This window comes from Hylaeus anthracinus, unplaced genomic scaffold (assembly GCF_026225885.1).
Source record: "Hylaeus anthracinus isolate JK02 unplaced genomic scaffold, UHH_iyHylAnth1.0_haploid 3, whole genome shotgun sequence".
Taxonomy (NCBI): Eukaryota; Metazoa; Arthropoda; class Insecta; order Hymenoptera; family Colletidae; genus Hylaeus; species Hylaeus anthracinus.
Genome location: NW_026535284.1, coordinates 1,587,343 through 1,611,312, shown reverse-complemented (window position 1 = coordinate 1,611,312; position 23,970 = coordinate 1,587,343). Strand labels below are relative to the sequence as shown.

Here is a 23,970-nt window from a genome sequence, read left to right as displayed (position 1 = left end):
GGAATGGCCCAATTAAGAAATCCAATATAAATTAATATTTTTTATTACTTTTCATAGAAGAAGAATGAAATATGATGAATGTTATAAACACAAAACGTTGCTGTTAAAATTATACACATTATTGCATAAATGAAACGAATGATGCAACTTCTGAAAAATTAAGCGTAACACTCTTAAACTCGAAATTAATGTATCGTTGTTAATTTATTCCCTAGAGTCAGCTAGATGCATTTTTCTCCTTCGCTAAATTATTTCGTTCTTCAATGAAGTAATAATGCTTTTAGAAGTGTGAGTAGATAAAATCGCAAATTTTTCAAAAGTGATTTCGTCAATAACGCTTTAAATTAAAGATCCCATAAAAACGAATAAAATATAATGAAAAGCAATTTTGTTATCCTACGTTTTTTTCTTCTGAGAATCAACAGATACCAGTTTGAGAAACGCTGTTCTATTGGGTTGTCCAGAAAGTTCGTGCCAATGTTTAAGAAAAATTTAAAGGCACATTTGAATTTTGATATATATTTATTGAATTATATAAATACCATTTTGTTCCACGACCTTTCCACATTTTAAGGGCTGCACCCACGTTAATTGTTTTCAACCACTCCAATATAAACAGACGTGTACCGCCTACCAAAAATCGGCACGAACTTTCCAGACAAACTAATACAAATGATAAGAAATATAAAAAAGGCGAGAAAAAAAATTCTATTGTTGAAGCATCTAGAATAGGGAGGATCCCTTAATTCTGTAAATTTCTTTCTACGACAGACTATCCAAACCAATTTCTATTCGATTTCGATCGGATCGCAAATTTACAGCTTCACAAAAATTCGGTCCATTTTCTTTGTCCGAATTTTGCAACATGCACATACCACACGATGCAAAGTATTCTGTTCGTTAAGTGTCGCCTTGACTTTGTTTTTCTTTAGAGCGAAATAGTTGATCCGTGGAGAAGTTAAGTGCGCGAAAGTGAGTGGCAAAAGAATCGGCCGTATATCAGAGCACACGCTAAGCGAGTAACAGTTAACCGTCGCTTGCAAACAACTCTAACGACTAGAAAACGGAGCAAGTATCGACCGCATCCTTGCGTTTCGATTTAATCTTTGATAAATGAACAACAGCCACACAGATATAAAGTGGGTGAGAATGAAAGGAAGACGAAGAAGTGGGGGAGGACAATTTCTGTACGAGAGAACTCGTCCTAATAATAACTCTTGCTCGAAATCTTCTTCGTCCGTCGTTCCACGTGCACTGGTTCGTTGAGTCGACCTAATGACCTAATGACAAACGACGATTCTTAACCGACCATACCGTACAATAATAACGTCACTCATTCTCGTTTGCGGCCAATCCTCCTAAATTTATCGGCTAAATTTCGTCGTTGAATGATAAATTTAAAGTCACACACAAGCTATTATTTACATTTAGAATCTGTTTTTGGAGGCGTCCCTCTAACCCAGAAATATAATATTGAATTGTCAGTGCAAGTCTTATTTATACTTTCACGTAGAGGAAAGTGACCAAAGTCGGACCTCCGATTGATTTTTCTTATACAATTTTTTAATATTAACAATAAATTCACAAAAGGTTTTATAAAGAGTGCTCCAAAGAAGAACTCCCTATTTTTCACATAATGAAACTGCCTAAAACAAATATGTTTTTTAAAAATGACATACTTGTGTTTTCCAAAAATTGATCCAAGAGAATCTAAAAATGTTTTCACATTTTCTCAATTAGACCCAACTATCCTAGCAAATAAGGTTTCAATTTAGCAACAAAAGGTAAGCGATTTCTTATCAGTCATACTATCCATTCTAAAATGATAATTAATACTGTTTTTTCCAAAAGCGGACATAAGGAAAGGGTCATTTTCCTCTATACATTTCTAAAATTTTCCAACGGGAAAAACAATGTCATTTAAGGGAAAAAATTATATATGCAAACGTTGCTTCATATTTTTTGTAAATTGTTTAGACGTAATACATATTTTCTATACTTCTTTAATTTAATAAATGAATTTGTTTTTACAGTATATCAATTATAGTTTTGACTTGAAAGATATTTTTAATACATTATTTATACGTGAATTTAGTAAATTCAATTCGTAACCGGTTTTTACAGATATTAAGTCATCTCAAGAAAGTTTCTTTCGCGACTTGCACTGAGTTGATTTGTGTGACAGTATTTATACAAATAGACAACTTTATCTCTTGCAATTAGTAGTTAATGTAATAACTGTAATAAACTGTAATAAAACAAAGTGGATCGCATAACATGTTGACTGCTACGCTAACTTTTGTGAACATTTTTAAAAGACTAAAATTTTGTTTTAAAATAATTGGAAACTACGTCATCTATGATTTGTCGAATCGGTTTTATTAACATTTAACATATGAATGAAATTGACATAGTATTTACTTATTTCAATAATATTAATAAATTATTAATAATTAATATTAATAAAATATACAATTAGTAAAATTTATTTGTTTACAACCTTATGAGTATTCAGGAATCTTATTCAGATTTATTTTTTTTGACACCTCGTCTTCAGGGTAAGTTTTTTAAATTCCTAGTGAAAAATCCTGTCACCTATAATATGGATAACATGACGGTCAACGTGTCAATAAAGCGAAAGAAACTTTTGAAACAACAAAATATAAATCAAATAATTCTAAACTTCCTTCTTTTCGGTTTCGAAGTTATCAATCATTCTCTGTCATACTTAACTCTGTCAACGAGTATATTTCCAAATTTCCAAATTTCCAAATTATATATTTATTACAAAAATTTACTATTACGTTGTCCTATAACAAAATTCATGACCAAAAAATTAGGAATTAAGAAAGAAACGACTATGCGCAAAATTTTCACCATAAAGAAATCTCTCTCATCATCTCTGTCATCAATTTGCTTGTTACGACTAGAGTTTTCAAACTGTAAACATAAGTTAAGTGGATCAAGATATTTAAAAACTACACAGTATATGAAAGTGAATGTACAATACCACCGTGTTATTGGCCATATGACGTTACCATATGGCAATCAATAATTTCCCTGTTCTTAGACGTGCCTTTTTCGTCGATGCACATTTTTATTCCACATTATACATTTATCTCTTACCTTAACTGATCCACGCAGCTCTAATCGTAGGATCCATCGTTGCCTCGAATAACGTCGAACTGAAACAGATCAAAAGGAGAGACAAAACATTAATAAAGCGACGTTTAAGACTGCATAATATTCTTTTCCCTCTTTCGTACACACGAGCCTCTCTATTAATATTTGCAATATTTTGCATATTTTCTCCGAATGGCGTACGTACTCTTTTAAAATAAAAAGAAGCACCAAAGAGTTTCCGTTATGCAACAACCAAATGCTTGTTGCGAAGCAAAAAGGGATGCGATTGGCGTATAGTATTCGCTTCAAACGACAACAATTAATGGATCCGTGTCTACGTACACGGTGGAAAAAAAAAGAAGAAAAAAACGGCGGAGAAAAGAACTGTCGGAGCATTCCACCGATAAAGCAAGAGAAAAGTTTAACGAGCGTTGCTGCAGGCAACGGGAACAACGTACGTGCAATAACAATTAGGGACCGTGGATAACAGATGTTAGGCACACGCACAGGGTGTGCGTGTCAAGGGGTAGGGGTCTGGGGACTTTTTGTTCTCGATGCGCCAAACACTTGGCAGGGGTTCTATTTGTCTCTCGTTAAACGGGCACGTCGCAGACACTATTTACCCCGACGTGTCGAGATCAAAACGGCATCGCTCGTATAAGAAATCTCGCACAACGCAAATAATCGAGTGCTTAACATTTAAGGGGGGAGTCTGGTCCAGCTAACGTATTTTTCTAATGCATATCATTTCCAGATATAATTAATTTTTGTTATTGAAACTATTTTTTACATATAAAGGGACGTTCAAAGAGGAAAATTTGACAGTGTAGATTTAATTTGAATGTATACATATATATGACTTACTACTGGGTTTTCGATATTTATAGAAGATTTTCCACGTGTCCATTGCACATTTCTGTACACGAAATTGAAAAAATGAAATTGACGAAATTGTCGGCACTTGAATGGGAACATTCAGAACGCAATTTATAAACACTGACATAAACATCGCATGCGATGAAAGCAAGTAAGTAAATCATGATACTAGCAAACAAAAATGTTTACATCTCAGAAACGGTTGACCTTTGGACCTATGTTTACCAAAGCTTTTTTACTCGGTACAGTGTGCCCTATGCACCATATAAAGATTGAATGCTTTTTTTTGAACACCCTGTATAGATATAGATATAGTAGTCGCAAGGAAAGGATTCGGTCAAAACGGTGGGATACGCGGATCCCTGAGAAAACATCTGATAGGTAAAATCAGAACATTTTTTTCTTTATAGGTACGTAAAATGCGCATGAACCTCAATTTGCAAAAAAAAATTGTTAATTGCAAAAATGGCGGCAAAAAACATGCAAGTGAACGATACATGTCGGCCGTTATTTTGCAATAACTTTATGCTATAACAATAATTCATTAAGAGTCGCGGTTCATTAGCATATAAACTTAATTACCTTTAATTTAAGCGTTGAATCAAGTGAATCGGATAAAAATTCGATGAGCTATGCGTCCCATATATGTGTACATTCAAATTAAATCTACACTGTCAAATTTTCTTCTTTGAACGTCCCTTTATATGTAAAAAAAGTTTCAATAACAAAAATTAATTATATCTGGAAATTATATGCATTAGGAAAATACATTAGCTGGACCAGACTCCCGCCTTAAACACCTGGACATTCGGTAGCGGATTAGGCAGTCAAATTGCTACAGAATTAAGCATTCTTTGGAAACTAATTTCCAAAGGAAATCTTTCGTTGTAACTCGGTAAATATGAGTAATTTTTGTTAGAAATTTATTTTCTTCTAAAGGTTTACTTTAGTAATTCATTCACTTTAAAAACAATACACGCAGTGTATCAGCGGACCAGTATGATTTAGTAATAGTTATAACGATTATAATGTAAAATGCGAAGGAAGAATGTTCGAAACTAAACGACCCGTACTGGCTGACTTATTCTTTCGGACGGTCGTTGCATTCCAAAAATTTAAAAAAAACAGTTTAAGCAAATGTTACGTCCACCTGTCTCAATTAACTGTAGGAAAAGTAAAGTCGATATCTCGAGTAGTTTTGGAGAAAACAGATTAGATCATTTTATATGGAACAAACACTCCACATATTTAAAAGTAATTAAAATCTATTCAAATATATCAAAATTAAAATATCGTTTCATACTTGGTATGATCGATTGTATCGAATTGTATATTTCAGTTTGTTTATTAAAAACGTTGTTGTTTTGTTTTTTTCCTATATAATTGATTTGCTGCTCTTTGCCTGATATGTTGTATTAATATAATAAAGAGAAGTCATTTCAAATAAATAATATTTCTTTTATTAATATTTAATGTACAGTTTAATTAGTAACATCATCTAATAAAATCAAACGTGCTGGTAACAAATAAAATCTGTAAGTCTCGAACACGTAGTTTATGCTAAAGACTAATTTGGGAAAGAAAATTGTCATATAATGGTTATATAAAATACGGGGTGTGTTTTGTTTAAAGTGGAATGGATAACCCCTTAAGCTACTATTTAAGTTCCAACAGCCTGGAACAAAAATGTGAACATTAACATTAATTTGTTAACTTCGAAACTGAAATTATAATAATTCTATCAATATAAACAATGTCATACTGTCTGTGTGAAGCTGGCAACTGACTTTGTGGAAGTTCATAAATAATGAAGAGTTTTTACTTCATTTTCATTAGTTGTATAGTTTCTAATCAATTAAACTAATATCTATCTATTAGCACTACCGGATAGTTATTTAAACAATTTTAAGTCTGCGAATCTTTGGAATGATCGCTTATAGGATGGTCAACAGTTCGATTGTGGTAAGTTCTGATAAAACCAAAAGAGAGAAAAATAGTTCTGAAGAGTTCTATCAATCCGAACTATTATAATATAAAATGATAAAGTGAAAAGTCTATCTGTCCGAAAGCTTTTACCCGCAATTCTATATGGAGTAAATCATTTCTTTGTATTTTAAGTAAAGAGAGAAATTAGAAAACAAATTAATTTTGTAAAATGGAACCTCGCATATTTTTATCTACAATAATTCATCTAAACAAATGCTATTTTATTATGAATAAAAAGATATAAGGTTCCATTTAAAAAAAAAGATTTATTCCATACAATTTACATTAACAATACACATTAAACGAAACATCCTCCAAAACACTCTCTACAAGAACAGCTTGTAACGTTTTATACGGGAGACATCGTGTACTTTTCTTTTCACATTTTTAAACCAAGCAAAATACCCAATTCCTAAACGTCGCGGCACAACCTAAAATTATAAAATAGACGATTTCACGAGGACACGTTAGAAATAGTCCTGAAAGCAGTTTATGATAGCTTGCGTCTGATGGCTCACCGAGCATGCTTTCCACGCGACTAATTTTATCCGATTTTCTTCGGTCCGTGCGTAACTCTATCAGCATCTAATTCATCAGCTACGTTCGCATTACGCTGTCGGTATGGTCGATGATTTAGCTTTCGAAGCAAATCATTGGAAAAACAAGTTTCGGTAGTCTGGAAATTCGCGTTAAAACAAAGGAACACAGCTGCTGAAATATTACATTTTCATAGGAATTTATTTATTCATCAAACGGGTACAATTCCAATCGTTATACACGAACCATACAATTTATAAAGATTATAGAAATATAAGGCACGCAAACAACGACATGCAGAGTAATTATTAAACTGCAGATATTTATGCAAATTCATATATTCGCAGATATAGAAAAATAACTGAAATCTGGATAAATGTATGTGTATGAATGAATATATGTACTAAACTAATATTATTGTTAATATTTTATATAATTTTGCACTTGTGAACATTCTCATGGATTTACCATTTGCCATAATTACAGAAATATCTGCAGTCTAGTCATTATGTTTAAGTATATATTAAAGTAATAGTAAAGAATAGAAAATACATAGAACAGAAAACAGAAGAAAGAGATTTAAACGTCAGATGAGTTTGCAAAATGTACGTATGTACACTAATGTTTAAAATTTGTGATGACTACGCAAGTTTTTTTCTGCTTAGAGTACGGTCAGATTAATATTATCGTCTATTAGCGAGACGATGAATTGATCGATATCAGTTATTAGAGAAAGTGGTACAACTATTTGGAGCTTTTCGTCTAACTCCAGATCTAAATTATGTATTTAATTTCACTCGATTCAAGATTAACTAGAAACGTGTACCCACGGTACAAAATTGAAGGTGTTGAAACAGACGGTTCCCTAAACTGTCAAGCATTAATTTATTTAAGTCGCTAAATTATTAAAGAAATAAAGGAACTAAGGACTTCGATGAAAACTCTATGCGATCATTTGGGGATTAAAACTGAAATTTAGTTTTAGGTTACAGAGATTTCCCTTCATTGTAAAACGTTTCCGCGTAATTTTGTTGGGTGCAGCGATTCCAAGGAGAAAGGGAGTATAGAAATTTCAAGTTTGCGCGATAATTTCAACGTTTCATCCGGCCCGTGGGCAAAAACTTAATTAGATCGAGCGAAAAAGCGAAATTCCGAGACAAAAGGCGTCACGAATTTAAGGTACGGTTATCCCACGAGACGAGCTCTCTTTTTTTTTCGTGGCCAGCGATTAGATCAAGCTAATTAAGAAGAAATCCTTTTCTTGTACGACTTTCACGAGTGTCCGTTCTCGAGACACAAAACTGCAAGGATCAAAGCGCGAATTTCCGATTGCTCGACGACTCGTATCAAAGGCGAGCCAGTTTTATAGGGCCAATAGAAATAATGATTCATTGTATCATAAATCGTACGTCGAATCGAGGCGATTGTTCCATAGCAATGCGCCGTACTGCTAAGCCAACAAAAACACACACTAATATTGAGCTTTTAAATCCTATGGACGCATATATACGTCTAGAAAAAATTATCGCTGTGGACCATCGACGTATTTATGCGTTTGTCAATGAGACACAATTATCTCTGTTTTCCATATTTTTTTGACATATTTATTAAATTCAGATATTTAGATTCATTAATTTTCAAGTTAAAATATGTTTTATATTTTAATATGTTTAGTAAAGCAATTAACACATTTTACGTACAAAGACTTATTTGATCAAAAGTATTCAGCACACAAAGAGTTGACTCGAAAAACAAAAACAACTAAAATACTAATAAAATTAATACTACTGATGATAATCTAAATATTATTATACTACATTATACTATAGGAATAGAAGACTCGAGTCTTTGGAACATATGGTAACTTACTTTGTAGAAACCTTGTTTAAAATATGTTTTATATTTTAGTGTGTTTACTAAAACAATTAACACATTTTACGTGCAAAGACTTCTTTGATCAAAAGTATTCAGGACAAAAAGAGTTGACACGAAAAACGAAAACAACTAAAATACTAATAAAATTAATACTACCGATAATAATCTGAATATTATTACTATAGGAATTAAAGGTGAAGGCTTAAATCTTTGGAACGTATGGTAGTTTACTTTGTAGAAACAATTTTAAATGCGTGAATCTGTGGTACGACCACATACAAGGCGACAGAACTCTTCAGAACTATCTTTAGCATGTTCAGAACTATCCAAGAGTTTTTTTGGTTTTATCAGAACTCATCGGAATCGAACAGCAGATCGCCTCTCTACATCTGTATAATCCTCGCACTTGAAACTGTTTAAAACATTATTCTATAGTTTTAATTGATAGATATCAGTCTAATTGGTCAGGAACTGTACAACTACTGAAAATGAAGTCAGAACTCTTAATTATTTATGAGCTTCCACAATGTGAGCTGCCAGCTTCACACAGTTGTATCTATTTGTTGTATCGCTTACACTTTGAAGACAACACGCAATATGAATAACAGTTTCTAATCCTGTTACTTACAAGAATTAAATAGTCCGTAGATTTACGGATTTCCCGCAAATGTATCTATGGAATTCTACGAAATATTTAGATTCTCTTTACAGATACTTAACCCTTTGCGCTCGAGGCATTTTTCAGGCTAATTTAAAAAAAAAAAAACATCTACGAACATTCATAACTCAATGTATTATTATTTCAGTTAATAATTAGTCGTATTCTAATGTAAGTGAATTTGAAATTGTACGTTCACAAAATCACTTATAAATTATATATGTCGCCCTAGAGGCGCCACCCGAGCGCAAAGGGTTAAAAATGTAAGGTGGTAAGTGGTTTATGGTTTTCAAAACTGTTACGTCTGATCGAGCGAATCTAAACAAGTGCTGCTATTGGTTCCGCTGTGCTATAATGTAATTTTCCCTATCAATTTATTTATTGTCCATTAGAACAAAACGAATTACGAACGAATTATAGTTAGCCATTATTTTTGATGTAAAAAGTTAAGTATCTGTAAATTTTTGTGTTGGAGTCCGTACATTTGCAGGAAAAGAAATCCGCATACAAATCATCCGTTGAAGTGACATCACTGTTTCTTTCTTTTCTTTCTTGTTCTTTATGTGCATAAGAATTATTCTTACATTGCACTGTTTTTTCTTACAGTTTCCTGTTTAACAATTTCTTATTTTTATTAGATTTCAGTGTTATATCTAGAAACTAATTATTTCGATTTTGTTATTTTTCTAATATATAAACGTTTAACTTATCGTAAATCACATTTTTTGTAAATATAGCCATTTCTTAATATTATTTATATTATTAGGTTGTCCCGAAAGTTTCTTACGCGAGTTGCACTCAATTATTTTGTGGTCGAGTTTATATAAATAGACAATCTAATTTCATAGATATTCATGTTGTAACAGTAATGGAGCAAAATGAATCGTGCATTATTCAGTAATGTAACATAAAACATAAAATATTGTGCATGTATTACTTATTAATAAAGCGAAAGAAACTTTTGGGACAACCTAATACATTGTGGTCAGTCTTATATTGCATATTATAACGAACTTAAATGAAATTTGTAATCCTTGAATTATTGTCTTAATCTAATGTATATAACATCACTGTTTCGGTGTGCTATCATTTTATCTCACACTGTAGTTTATAAGAACTGACCGGGTTGGAAATACAGGAATACAGTGCACTCGGTATGTGTGTGAAGTTAGCCACGGACTTTTCCAATTTTTGTTTTTTTTAAATTGTGCTACATTGTGCCACGTTTGTTCCGTAAATCGCAACTCTGTAAGTCAGAGCGTACCCCAGGAAATTGAACAAAACAAAATTTTTGATAGCCCCGCACTTTTCGAATTTTCAGTTTTTTCTTTTTTGTACCGTATTGTGCTAGATTTGTGCTAAATTGTGCCGTAAATAAGAGATCGATAACATCAATAACAATTAAAAAAAGAAATAAAACCAAAATTATACTATCCCCGCACTTTTGTCGAAACAAACTTTATTTTCTATAGAAAGATGCGTACTAACTTGTGCTACATTGTGCCATTGATAGAAACTCGTTATCTCTACTCATTTTGCAGAGGAATACAAAAGGAATAAAAAATTTAATATTCGCACAATTTGCGAACGGCGACAGATCATCAAATTTTGCAAGTTGTGCTAAATTGTGCTACATACGATGCATGAAACATATGCGTTAAAAATTAAGATTAGCTCGAGAGTCAACAAAAATTAACAAAAAACGGTGGGTGTTAATACAAATTTTGATATTTCCGAATTTTCTTTGATTGTACCGGATTGTGCTAGACTGGCACAACAACTTTTCCTAATTACAAAATCTCAGAAAATGTTTTGGAAGTTTTCTTGATCGAGCTAATCTGAATTTTTAACGCATATGTCTCGTGTATTCTAAATAGCACAATTTAACACAACTTGCAAAATTTGATGATCTGTCGCCGTTCGCATATTGTGCGAATATTAAATTTTGTATTCCTTTTGTACTCCTCTGCAAAATGAGTAGAGATCACGAGTTTCTATCAATGGCACAATGTAGCACAAGTTAGTACGCATCATTCTATAGAAAAAAAAGTTTCGACAAAAGTGCAGGGGATAGTATAATTTTGGGTAATTATAGAGAACAGGTACATCCTCTCCGATTTCGATGATTTTTCAATATGTTTTAGAAATCAACATTGTGAATAACTTTTTCCTATACATATAACTGTCGCTCGGCCTTGGTTTCCGAGATATTTGCAAAATATCATTGCTACTACTACAATGAATATTGCGTATAGCTACGCGTCTGTGGCAGCGTGTGTGTAAGCGTTCAGTCGTCGATTGTTTAGGCTCGGAATACACGTACGCGTCTGTGAGTTCCCGTAATTTCGATGCGTATAATTTTCGCGCAAAATCCTTTTACAAAAATTGAAAAGCATATACGAAAAGCATAAACATCCCTCAGGCTAACAGTGTACACACCTGAGTGGTGCGCTGCAGTACTCGTTGTTGGGGGCTTCGTCACCAAACCCCCGACCGGGAGCGAGCCCCCGGAACCCTATTTTTTTACTGTACAAATACAGATCATGCGCTACTTTATATGTATAAATGAATTCGGAACAGATTGAAACACGAGCCGACCAGCGAATGGTAGCTAACGCATACAGACTCACAGTCGCGTGTGTGTATTCCGAGCCTAAACAATCGACGATTGAACGCTTACACACACGCTGTCACAGACGCGTAGTTATACGCAATATTCATTGTTGTAGCAGCAATGGTATTTTGCAAATATCTCAGAAACTAAGGCCGAGCGACGGTTATATGTATAGGAAAAAGTTGTTCAAAATGTTGATTTCTACAACGTATTTAAAAATCATCGAAATCGGTGAGGATGTATCTGTTCTCTATAATTACCTAATTTTGGTTTTATTTCTTTTCTTAATTGTTATTGATGTTATCGATCTCTTATTTACGGCACAATTCAGCACAAATGTAACACAATTTAAAAAAATCAAAAATTAGAGAAGTGCGGGGCTAACTTCACACACATTTCCTAACGTCTGATTCCTAACTATGCCAACGCTGCGAAATCTGGCGATCTGGCGAAATGTTGTAATTAGGAAAAGTTGTTGTGCTAGTCCGGCACAATCCGGCACAATCAAAGAAAATTCGGAAATTTCAAAATTTGTAATAACCCCCACCGTTTTTTGTTAATTTTTGTTGACTCTCGAGCTAATCTTAATTTTTAACGCATATGCTTCATGTATCGTATGTAGCACAATTTAGCACAACTTGCAATATTCGATTATCTGTCGCCGTTTGCAAATTATGCGAATATTAAATGTTTTATTCCTAAAAATTCAACATTGTTTATCTGCAAAATGAGTAGAGATCACGAGTTTCTATCAATGGCACAATGTAGCACAAGTTAGTACGCATCTTTCTATAGAAAAAAAAGTTTCGACAAAAGTGCAGGGGATAGTATAATTTTGATTTTATTTCTTTTCTTAATTGTTATTGACGTTATCGATCTCTTATTTACGGCACAATTCAGCACAAATCTAGCACAATACGGCACAAAAAAGAAAAACTGAAAATTCGAAAAGTGCAGGCCTATCAAAAATTTTGTTTTGTTCTATTTTCTTGAGTACGCTTTGACTTACAGAGTTGCCGTTTACGGCACAATACGGCACAGACGTAGCACAATGTAGCACAATTTAAAAAAAAATAAAAAATTGAAAAAGTCCGGCGCTAACTTCACACACATGCACTCGGTTCGAACGATTGTTTCCATACCATGCAGACGCGTGTAAGCCGGCAAACATGTTCCGACACAGCATTGGTTGAATGCGCGTCTCCGATCTTGTTTTACCAATGGAAAACCTCGCACCTTTCTTGTATCCGTGGTGGTATGGGTAAAATCGTTTGGATCATGTGAACATGCACAGTCTGTTTTAAACGTCCGGCTGTGGCCAAGAATAGCCCGAGTGAAACGGGTCACGTTCAATGTTTGCGTGTTCTTTTTTCACGCGACTACGGAGTTATTCGAGACGGAAAAAAATATCCGTGCTAATTCCGACCCCTGCGTTGTTTACGATTTACAAGGGACGTTCGCAAGCTCAAAAATTCAAAGAATTTTAGGACATCGTACGCGAATGGAGTAGTACACCCGTAAAAGAAACCACTTTTTGTTGGTAACGGGTTTGAGGGGTCAGCCCTCAACCCTTTGACTGCTGTGGGCTCATATACATGACCGGAGAAAGCTGTCTGTGTAGACTATATGTAGCCGTATACATACGTTTGTTAATAGTTTGGTTTCCTGTGCGCTTCAGACACAATTATTAGGTTTGCCATTATTTTTATTATATTTAGTAGATTTGAATATTTAAATTCATTAATTTTCAGATTAAGATATGTGGCGCCGTAGTAGCACGGTCTAAGCATGGTGTGAAACCCCATGTACTTTCATATTTCTATGTAACCTTTAGTGTATAAGTTTTTCATTTAATATATATTATGTTTTCTTATCCATGAGTTTTCCTTGTGTTATACATATACCCATTACAATATGTTTTATATTTTAATGCTTTTGATTAAATATATATACAGGAGTGTAGTTCAAATCGAAATGATTAAATATCTCACGAAGGGATAAAGTCTTTATATTTAAGATTTTATATTATACTAAATGACCATGTCATCTAGGTCCATGAATTTGTCTAAACAAATGCTATTATATTATGAATACAAATTTATAAGCCTTCATTTGAAAAAATCAATTTGTTTATCAAATTCTCCTCACTCAAATATTCAAATTCATTAATTTTCAAATTAATGATATGTTTTATATTTTAATGTTTTTAATTAGATAACAGGTGTGTAGTTCAAATGGAAATGATTAATTATCTCATGAAGGGATAAAGTCATCATATTTAAGATTTTATATTATACTAAATGACCATGTCATCTAGGTCGATGAATTTGTCTAAACAAATGCTATTATATTATGAATACAAATTTATAAGGCTTCATTTGAAAAAATCAATTTGTTTATCAAATTCCCCTCACTACTATACATACAACAAAATTATTTACGCCGTATAATTTGTCCATTTAAATCGAAACTTTTGTAAAAACATCTTTTTCTATAGCTTCATTTCGATTTAGACGAAACACCCTGTATATTTGAATTTCGAGTCAATGAATTGTAATTACAACTAAAAAAAGTTTTACATATCCAGTGTGTAACTTTTACAATACATACTATTTTAAACGATGATTTATTTTACAGCAAACATGCGAGTATCGTCACGAGATATGGGAAATTTATTTATAAAAAATCGAATATATTCGCCTGCACTGTGTAATTTCAGTTCTTCCGTTTCTACCAGAAGTGTGTAAGATTCCTATCCAGAGAAAAATTTCGAATAACGATTAAAAGATAATTAATTGCATATCCATTACTCTTCGAATAGAAAAACATTTCACAGGGAACGAGCAAATATTTAATCGTTCAATCGAGAGAACATTGCGACTAAATTGCTGTACGTTGGCGTTATTCGTCATCAAATAAAATCTTGCCTTATCTCTGGTTGATCCTGCCGGATGATCGAGTTTAGTATGGCTGGAAAATTGCGTGTCTCTCTACGCTAGTTGTGAAACAATCGTGACAAGAGAATGAAATCGTGTAAATTTCGAACGTCTGAAAGGTGAATCACCGCGATGACGATGATCGTGTCACTCTACTCACGCATAAATTAGACAATAAAAGTCTTTGCATAGCTTAAGACTGTATCTATCGTTGGGAGCTGACAGAGCGCAATCGTAGCGACGAAACTAGTCGTCGAAGATACTCTTGTTCTCGTTCTTTACCAACTTCCCCTCTCACCCCGTACTTCTTACCGATTAACCATTCCAGTGTTAGTCTAGACTTCGAGATTAATCCGGACCAACAAGTTCCAAACTATATTACTTATTACTTTATAAGATACTATCGTTTAAAAGGAATTTGCAAATGTGGCCGAACATTGCTTAATAAAAAAGCGTTCTGTACCTACTACAAAAGAAATTATGAATTTATTCTTTCCCGTTGTTTAAAATTGGTATTCATTTGAAAAATTATTCAATTAATAAGTAATTAAAGAAACCCTCTGTTTTAATTAAATGCTCGTAAAACTCGTAGATTGGAAAACAACTGGTATTTGTTACATTATACACGCATGTTACATAAACCAAACATCGCAAAAATTAAAGCAACACACATTGTACAATTACCTTGTATATTATAAAAGTTAGGAATGAAGACACGAATATTATTTTTATGTGAATCTCCATGGATGTGAACAGTTTGTTTAACAGGGACACTCGGTAAATTGTGAAAGCAAATTATGAAATACATGAATATAAATAAAAATATTCCTAAGGTTGTTGAATTTTAATGAAACCTTCCCATAAAGGTCTTTAGTATTTTAACGCAAACTGCTACAAATAACGTGATATGATTATTAAAACTAGTACTGTTTAAACACCAATGTAATATTGAAATAGAAAATCTTAAAGCCCCTTTTAGAAAGCCCTTTGTTGTTGTAGAAAAAGATGTTTAAGTTTCTCTACCCTACAAATATCTCTACGCTCTTCTCCTTGGATTGCATAACACCTCCTCCAGAGGTCGAGCCCCTTAGTTTGAAAACACTGCTCTTCGCCGCGGGCGACCAAGATAGTGTGTAGAGCATTTAGGCCGTAACCTCTTGGCTCGGTAAACAAATAATGTAGCGTTTATATACATAAAAGATGTGGTAAAAACATTTCTTCACCTCGTACTTTCAATTTTAGTAGAAGCTGTTTGAAATTCATTTGTAACATACACAAAATAATAAAAAAGAATAACGTCTCTATAAATACATTTCATAGAGATTTTATCGTAGCACGAAGAAAATGAAAACATCACTTTATAGAGCTTTTCATACTTAAAAAATACGATAATTGGTTTTCGAAAAAATCGTAATTTGTTGACTAATCAATGTAACATTTAAATAGTAAAAAATGTCTGTCACACAATTGTTTGGCCCCAAAATCTAAAACGTTTGTAAAAATAGTTATTCCTTTGAATTTGTCACGTTAAAATAATTGAATAGTATAATAGGCTCCGTGAAAATAGCTACTAGGTGTACGTAAAATCGTAATTTGTTGACTAATAAATGCAAAATTTAAATAATAAAAGGTTTCTGTCAGACAATTGATTTGGCTCCAAAATCTAAAATGGTTGTAACAATAGTTATTGCTTTGAATTTGTCACGTTAATAAATAATTGAAATAATTGAATAGTGTAATAGGCTTTGGGAAAATATCTATCATCTGTAGTTATTACATACAAATTATGGAAATCGTACTCTTCCAAACAAGTGGCAATTCCAACACGACAATTATCCTAAACACACTGCAAAATGAGTCAAACCTTGGCTCGCAAAAAAGTCAAGTTCTTAGTTTGACACGCTAAGTGTTAAATTCTATAAAAATTCTATGGAGTGAAATAGAACACTTTTTGATTCCGTTTATAATATTTGGAATAATCTCCCCGCAAATCTAATTGAGAATTTAATCAAATTAATACCAAGATGATGCCAGGCAGAGATTTAATCAAAAGGACATGCTGACAAATATGAAAGAAAACTGTTAGGGTCAATCAATTCTTTAAAGGAAAATGATTTAAATTTTATATTTATTACTTTACAAATAAACGATTTCGAAGAAAACTAATTATTGTTTTGTCCAGTCTACGAAGTTCTATCAGATGGTATTTTCATTTTTTAATGTCACGATCAAATATCACTATGAAATTATTCGTAAATATGCACTTTCTCCTTTGGAGTCAATTAATTATCCATGACTGTATACAATAAATTAGACAATGTATACAATAAACTAAAAATTATGTACAATTTATATTACAACGCGTACGCAAGACAAAAGTAAAAAAGGAAAAACCATACATCATTTCCATTTCTGCATATTTCCCCATTACCCGCTGAACCTCATTTTTCGGCGAGTATATTTTTTACGTGTTGAAACCATTCAGCAGGACGAGACCAAAATAAATCGTAAAATAGAACGTCAACCATTTATAGCTATGGACCACTCCAACGCGTGTGTACTCGCTTGTAAAGCTTATATTTACAAATATTGATAATGGACCATTTAACTGATGCACAAGGATGAATATATCGAAAACATGTTTTATGCACGAATGTTTTAGCAAGGTTAAAACTGGACAATATTTCCTTTATTAATCAATACGTGGAAAACTAAGTACATACGTTACAGTAATAAATGTTGTATTATTTATGTTATGAGCATATATTATTATTGCATCAGTAAAATAATAAAATACCAGTAAAATAAGTTATATGTTATTTTAATGGGATTTTTCAAAATAGTAATATTGTATACATGAATTACTGAGTATTACTGACAATGAGGATATGAGATTCAAAAGAGAATCATAAGATTGCTACTTCGAAGTCCATAGTACTATTAATGTGATGCCGTCATGCTCATTCGTTTACGACTTGTCACGAATATAAACGTATATACGCAGATGACTTACATTTGGCACCACCTGTGTGGAAAGACATATTCATAGTTGAAATACTTGAAATTGCGATATAAATCAAGTCTACTGAACGTTTATAATCAATTTTACTGTGAAACGCTAACATGAACTCCAATGAAAAGTATTAAGTGTAGAAATTAATTCTGTGCCTTTCTAAGGTACACTTACCATTTATTTATAAAGAAAAACCATACAACTTTTAATCTACCCTTGGGCACACAATCCAAGTGAGCACATACAATGTAAACAAAATTTCAAAGCAATCTGTAGAATTCATTACTGTGAAAGTCATAACTAAAGTTATGAATGAAAAAAAAAAAAAAATAAAAATAAAAAATTAATTTGTAAGTTTAATAATTATCAGATACAATTGTAACAACAATAATAAGTAAAATTTGTGGGCTACTGGACTTCGTATGCATAGATAAGTTACAGTATCAATCAGGTTGAGATTTATATGTATATAGATTCATTATAATGGAAATTGGATTCAGAACTTAGAAGATTGATAATTTAACATAAAATGTCAAATAAATATTCTTACTTCAACTATAACTACTAGACTGCGAATCTTTAGGCATTTATAGAAAATTTGAATGTGCAAGAACTTACAAAATGCGAACAATATGCTAGAATATAAAAAAGATTGAAAGTAAAGTTCATGTTCTAATATTTGCAGAATAAAATAAATTCCTATTTAGGTTTAATTTTTGTAGGCACGTTCGCGAAGATTTTATTTTGCATAAAGATTCACAGTCTAATAATTACAAATGATTGAATGTGAAGACACAGAATTAATTCCTACACCTAACAATTACGTTTCATCTCCCTAGAAATTTAGTTATAGAATATAAAAATTGTATAAATTTATTATTACTTATCTTTCATTACAAGTTGTGTATTATTATTTACATGTGTATAATTTACGACTACACATTTGCACGATAGTTAAAATTACTTCCTGCCAGGTGAGCTTGTTAACATAATTTTACGAAGAGTAAAATGAAAAGAAATAATAGTCCGTTAAAAAGTCTATCGTTGTTGCTACACGAATTCGCGAGATTGCATATCCTGCTGATAGGATCTGCATATTCTAGCCTAGAATTATAACGTCGAGGTTGAAACAATGGAAAATTTCTGATGAGTCTAGTAGGTGCGATTAAACATTTTTTACTTGTTAGTAAGCGTGGGCTGGAAATTTTTCATTGAAAAGACTGTTCAGGAACAGTTAATTTTGTTCCTTACTTTACACATAAATATAATATCATAGGTGTTACTTCTTAGCTCGCAACGCCCAAAATTGATACAGTGGATTTTGGGGCACGGTGGTTAATTGAGCACATTGGGAACGAACTAATTTGTCCCAATTAGGCGACTGTCTCGAAAAAGCGAATTACAACAAGCAAAATTTAACAAGAATAGAGAATAGTAAAGAATAGAGCCAAAAACGATTTATCGAAGAACGTATACATTCGGTTATGAATACGAATGTGTTTAAGCATGTACACGAAGCTAATAATAAGTAATAAAATAACATTAATGAACAGACCGCGGATCTTTATACAAAATAAAATCTTCGCGAACGTGCCTACAAAAATTGAACTTAAATAGGAATTTATTTTATTCTGCATATGTTATAACATGAACGTTACTTTCAATCTTTTTTATATTCTTGCTTATTGTTTGCATTTTGTAGGTTCTTGCGCATTCAAATTTCCTATAAATGCATAAAGATCCGCAGTCTATTAATGAGTAATAAAAAATAAGTAATGTGATTATTTTTTCAGAAATTTATCAAGTGTAACTTGGCGCAATTTTTTAGGGTCTGCAAATGAACGAAATCTGTACAGGCATCGAACGCAGAAATTGAGTATTCTTCATTTCCATTTTACAGAAAATATTGTCTTAATTTAGAAATACATTTTCTAGCCTCCTGATTAGTCACCAGATCTTCCTCAGAAGTAGCATCTCTATCACTTTCTCAATCTTCTGCTTGATGTTTCGTTGCAACAACTTGTTCAACAATTACATCTATGCAATCTTCATCTTCATCGTAGCATTGAATGTTTTCATCGATCTTTAAAAATTCTTCATAATTCTGGAAATTGTAAACTGTACGAGCGTAAATAGTCCCAATAAAACGGCCGTATGACCTCTCTTAAGCTAGCAGGACCAAATCAGCAGAATCATATGGGACTTAGTGGAATATTTAGTACTTATTATGTACTAATTTATAGCACCAAAAGAAATTTTGTACCTGTTACTGTTTTCAAGAAAATCGTAATATTAATATTAAGCTGGCAGCGCCACGATTTTTTCGTAAACGGTAACAGGTACAAAATTTCTTTTGGTGGTACAAATTAGTACAAATTCAGCACTAAATGTATCCACTTTAATTTTTCTCATTTTTATTCATTTTAACGTGTGGTCCTGCTAGCTTATATTAAAATGGTAGCTCCACGATTTTTTCGTAAACGGTAACAGGTACAAAATTATTGTTGATGGTACAAATTAGTACAAAATAAGTACTAAATATTCCATTAAATCCGATATGATTCTGCTGATTTTGTCCTGCCAGCTTAAGAGAGGTGGCCGTATGTTCCATATAAGCGAAGTGGGAAACAACAGTTTTCGTTTCCGTTCTTCAGTATTTATCCCAAATACACGGAGGTCTCGATTAACCGGCGTACTAATTAATCTACTGTATTATTCTACGTAGTTCCGAGCCATTCGATGAGAAAAATTTGAAGCAAAGATAGGGTTGCTTCGCTATATTCAATCGCCGCTTTCTTCGGGACGATTCACCGGAATATGAAATTATTGAGTAGATACGAGTTCATGAACCTTGACACGAATCAATATTTTATAATCATACCGAGACAGAAAATTCCTGGCTAATCAAATTACGAGCGGCGGTGTCGCGTTAAATATTGTAGAGCGAAACCTCGATTTAACGGACAGAATTCTGTGGTTCAATGTCGATACACGTATTCGCAAGTTCAACGTCGTTCAATTCTACCTCGTGTTACCTTAACACTTTATCTACCGGGCTATTTAGAAACAGACTTTAATTTAAAAAAGAATTTGCTACAGTATCATACAGTGGGTGTAGAAAGTATTCGTACACCGATCAAATTCCAAAGAAACTATGTAAAATTGTAATTTATTCACTTACTTTTTATAAACAATGACATTCTACCTATTCTCGGAAATCTCTAGAATAGATAGAGTACAAAAAAAATAGCTATTTATGTAAGTTGCGAAATTAACAAGAAAAAAAAAACAATTAATTGATAGAAATATTGAAGCAATAAGTATTCGCACAACTGTTTAATTTTTAAAACTTCGTTAAAAAAAAGAAATTTACATTAATTTATGAGTATATAATACTTCCTTCGAGGGATTTCCTTTTGATTTTATAATTATTGCAACTCTTCTAAGCATTAAATTAACTAAATTGTTAGTTATTCGAAGTGGGATCTACTTCCATTCTTCTATTAGAGCCTTTTTTAAAAGTACTTTATTGGAAATTTGATGTTTTCTAATTCGTACGGAGCAATAAACTAATGTATTTACGTTACAAACTCTACTGTAAATGGTTCGTCATAAGAATCGTACAAATACTTACTGCTTCTATACTTCTACCCACTTTTCGCATTTTTTTGTCAATTTCACAAATTATATTGACTAGTAAATGTTGTTTGGACTATATCTATCTTAGAGACTTCCGAGAATATGTATTAGGTTGTCCCGAAAGTTTCTTTCGCGAGTTGCACTCAATTATTTGATGTGGTCGTGTTTATATAAATAGACAATCTAATTTCATAGACATTCATGTTGTAACAGTAATGGAGCAAAATGAATCGTGCACAATTCAGTAATGTAACATCAAACATAAAATATTGTGCATGTATTACTTATTAATAAAGCGAAAGAAACTTTTCGGACAATCTAATAAAATATCATTGATTATACAAAAACAAGTTAATAAACTACAAATTTCACACAAAAGTGTTTTGGGAAATTGATCAGTGTACGAATACATTCTACACTCCCTGTATGCCAATCTAGCCTGACAATAATTCCTTCATACTGTTACCGGGTACATTGAAAGCCAAGTCTGTTTCCAAACACTGAACATTGTTCGTAGACAACCATCAACACTGTAAATAAATTCCAATAACTAAATTCTGCAATTAAAAAGCCTATAAATAGGCTCCCGGTAAATAAAGTGTTAAAATCGACTAATTTCTTCAAGAGTGTGTCACTTGCGCTCATACTATAGAGCTAGAAACGATATCCATGACATTGACATTTAATGATCAGAATTGTTGAAAAAAGTTATTTCGCTATATTATTTCTAAAAAAGAAATTCTGCTCACATCGTGATCCTGCGGAGACATTTTATTTTAACTCGCAATAGGAGCACCTCCTCCACGAGATGACGTTAATATCTCGCTAGTATTCATTAAAATTAACACGAAAGATAACGAATCAAGCGATAGAATAAAATTCGATTGAATAAAATAGATATGTACTCTTAACTTATTACGAATAGCAGTAAAGTTTATTGGATCTATTTTTATATATTTCTTAATGCCTAACATTCGTTATTTAACGAACTGTTACTTTTAAGTGAACGCTATTTTCCGTACATGTAAATTTAACGGACATCCCTTCTTCTTTATTAGTCCGTTAAATCGAGGGTTTACTGTACGTATGTAATTCGCAAAGGGTATCGCATAATTTTACTACCAATTGTTTCGCAATCCACTCATACGGCCAAGCGAGCAAAATAACTAATAGAACGCGACAGCCATTTCTCGACATGGCCTCGAAATCTTCCGAATGAACATCGAATTATTGTTATTTTGAAATCGAAACAAGACATCGGTCGCGAATCGTGACAATTCTAGGATTCGACGGTACTCTTTTCCGTTGAACACGTTTATTCGATTCAACGCGACGATACTGTTCCTGCGTTCTCTTCCGTGGATTAACACGGGTTACAAACGGAGCGGAAGTATAAACACAACATACCTTTTCAACGTGACACTGGCGCCTGTACAACCCTTAAGACACGATGCGATAATCCAATATGGCAGAACACACACATGTCAAAACAAATCACCGAATGGCGCGGAATGACGCGACGTCGCTACACAACTTTACACAGGCACACGTTCGTATTCACTTCACCTAAACGCCGGATCGATAATGTTTCGGAAGTATTTTTGGCATACCCGGTTATGTCGTTACATCGACTCCCGTACTTGACACGGCACAGTTCTACGGTACCGTTTTCCGGCGTGTCAGGGTTACGACAATAATTCTAGTAGCAATCGTAAACGTAAAGGGCGCACGATTGCGACGATAACCTGCTACCAAGTAAGACACTACCGCGACGAAGCTTTGTCGGTGACTGGCTGACTGGCAACGCGAGCCGCGTCTCGCGTCTCGCGTCTCGCGTCTCGTCGGCAACTTCGTTGCGAAAAGAACCGAACGCGCCCGAACGCACCCGAACTGACGGCTACCCACCCGAGAAGAGTCGCTACCTCTGCCCGACGTCGTTTATCGAAATCTCAGTGACGCTCAATTCGAATGATTCCTTTTATTTCTCACGTTTTATAACGATTATATTTATTTTCTTCTGCATATTTTCAGTTTTATTTTACCCCGAACGGTAAAAAGATTCTTCTAGAATCACTCGATTACCTCGAAACTCTAACGCTCAACGAAATTTGGAGTATTTATTCGGTACGAGTATGTTAGATCAATTCGAATGTTTCCTTTTATTTCCCACCTTTTATAATGATTATATTTATTTTGTTTTGCATATTTTCAGTTTTATTTTACCCCGAACGTTAAAAAGATTCTTCTGGAATCACTCGATCACCTCGAAACTCTAACGCTCAACGAAATTTAGAGTATTTATCCGGTATGGGTGTGTTAGATCTAACAGAGATTTACGATTTATCGTAAAACGTGCCTGAAATTCGCTTTTTGCACGCTATTTACAGTCGTAACTCGTAAAAGGATTCAATCTATTCGGGATAATATCTCTTCTTTCAATTTATTAGAAGGTTCATTAAATTTTTAAATCGCAAACGGAATTCCCTGTTTCTTTCCTTTTAGTTTCTTAACCCTGTTACGAGTTTGTTTATTTCTGCAGACACTTCCGCTTATCGTACAACCTCGATTATTCAAATTAATTGGAAGACATCGGTGTTCGGATAAGGGTATTTCCGGATAATAGAATATTTTTTGCAGTTACTTGATGTTCATCTTCATATATGAACCGTTTATTTTGAAAGTCGCATAAGTCACTTGGCATTTAAATCGAGAT

General features: G+C 33.1%; 2 protein-coding genes across 4 annotated transcripts in view; both read right to left on the bottom strand.

Moving 5' to 3' along the window:
• LOC128894207 (uncharacterized) overlaps window positions 1-23,115 on the bottom strand; it is a 225,066-nt gene extending 201,951 nt beyond the window's left edge. For all 3 annotated transcript variants that reach the window (XM_054155793.1, XM_054155794.1, XM_054155796.1), the window contains exons 1-2: window positions 22,665-23,115; window positions 3,127-3,185 (exon numbers count right to left, since the gene is read on the bottom strand). The gene's annotated coding sequence lies outside the window, so the exon portion shown is untranslated. The remainder of the gene's footprint in view (window positions 1-3,126; window positions 3,186-22,664) is intronic.
• LOC128894290 (protein I'm not dead yet-like) overlaps window positions 1-23,970 on the bottom strand; it is a 343,319-nt gene that overhangs the window by 226,113 nt on the left and 93,236 nt on the right. The gene's annotated exons all lie outside the window — the stretch shown is intronic.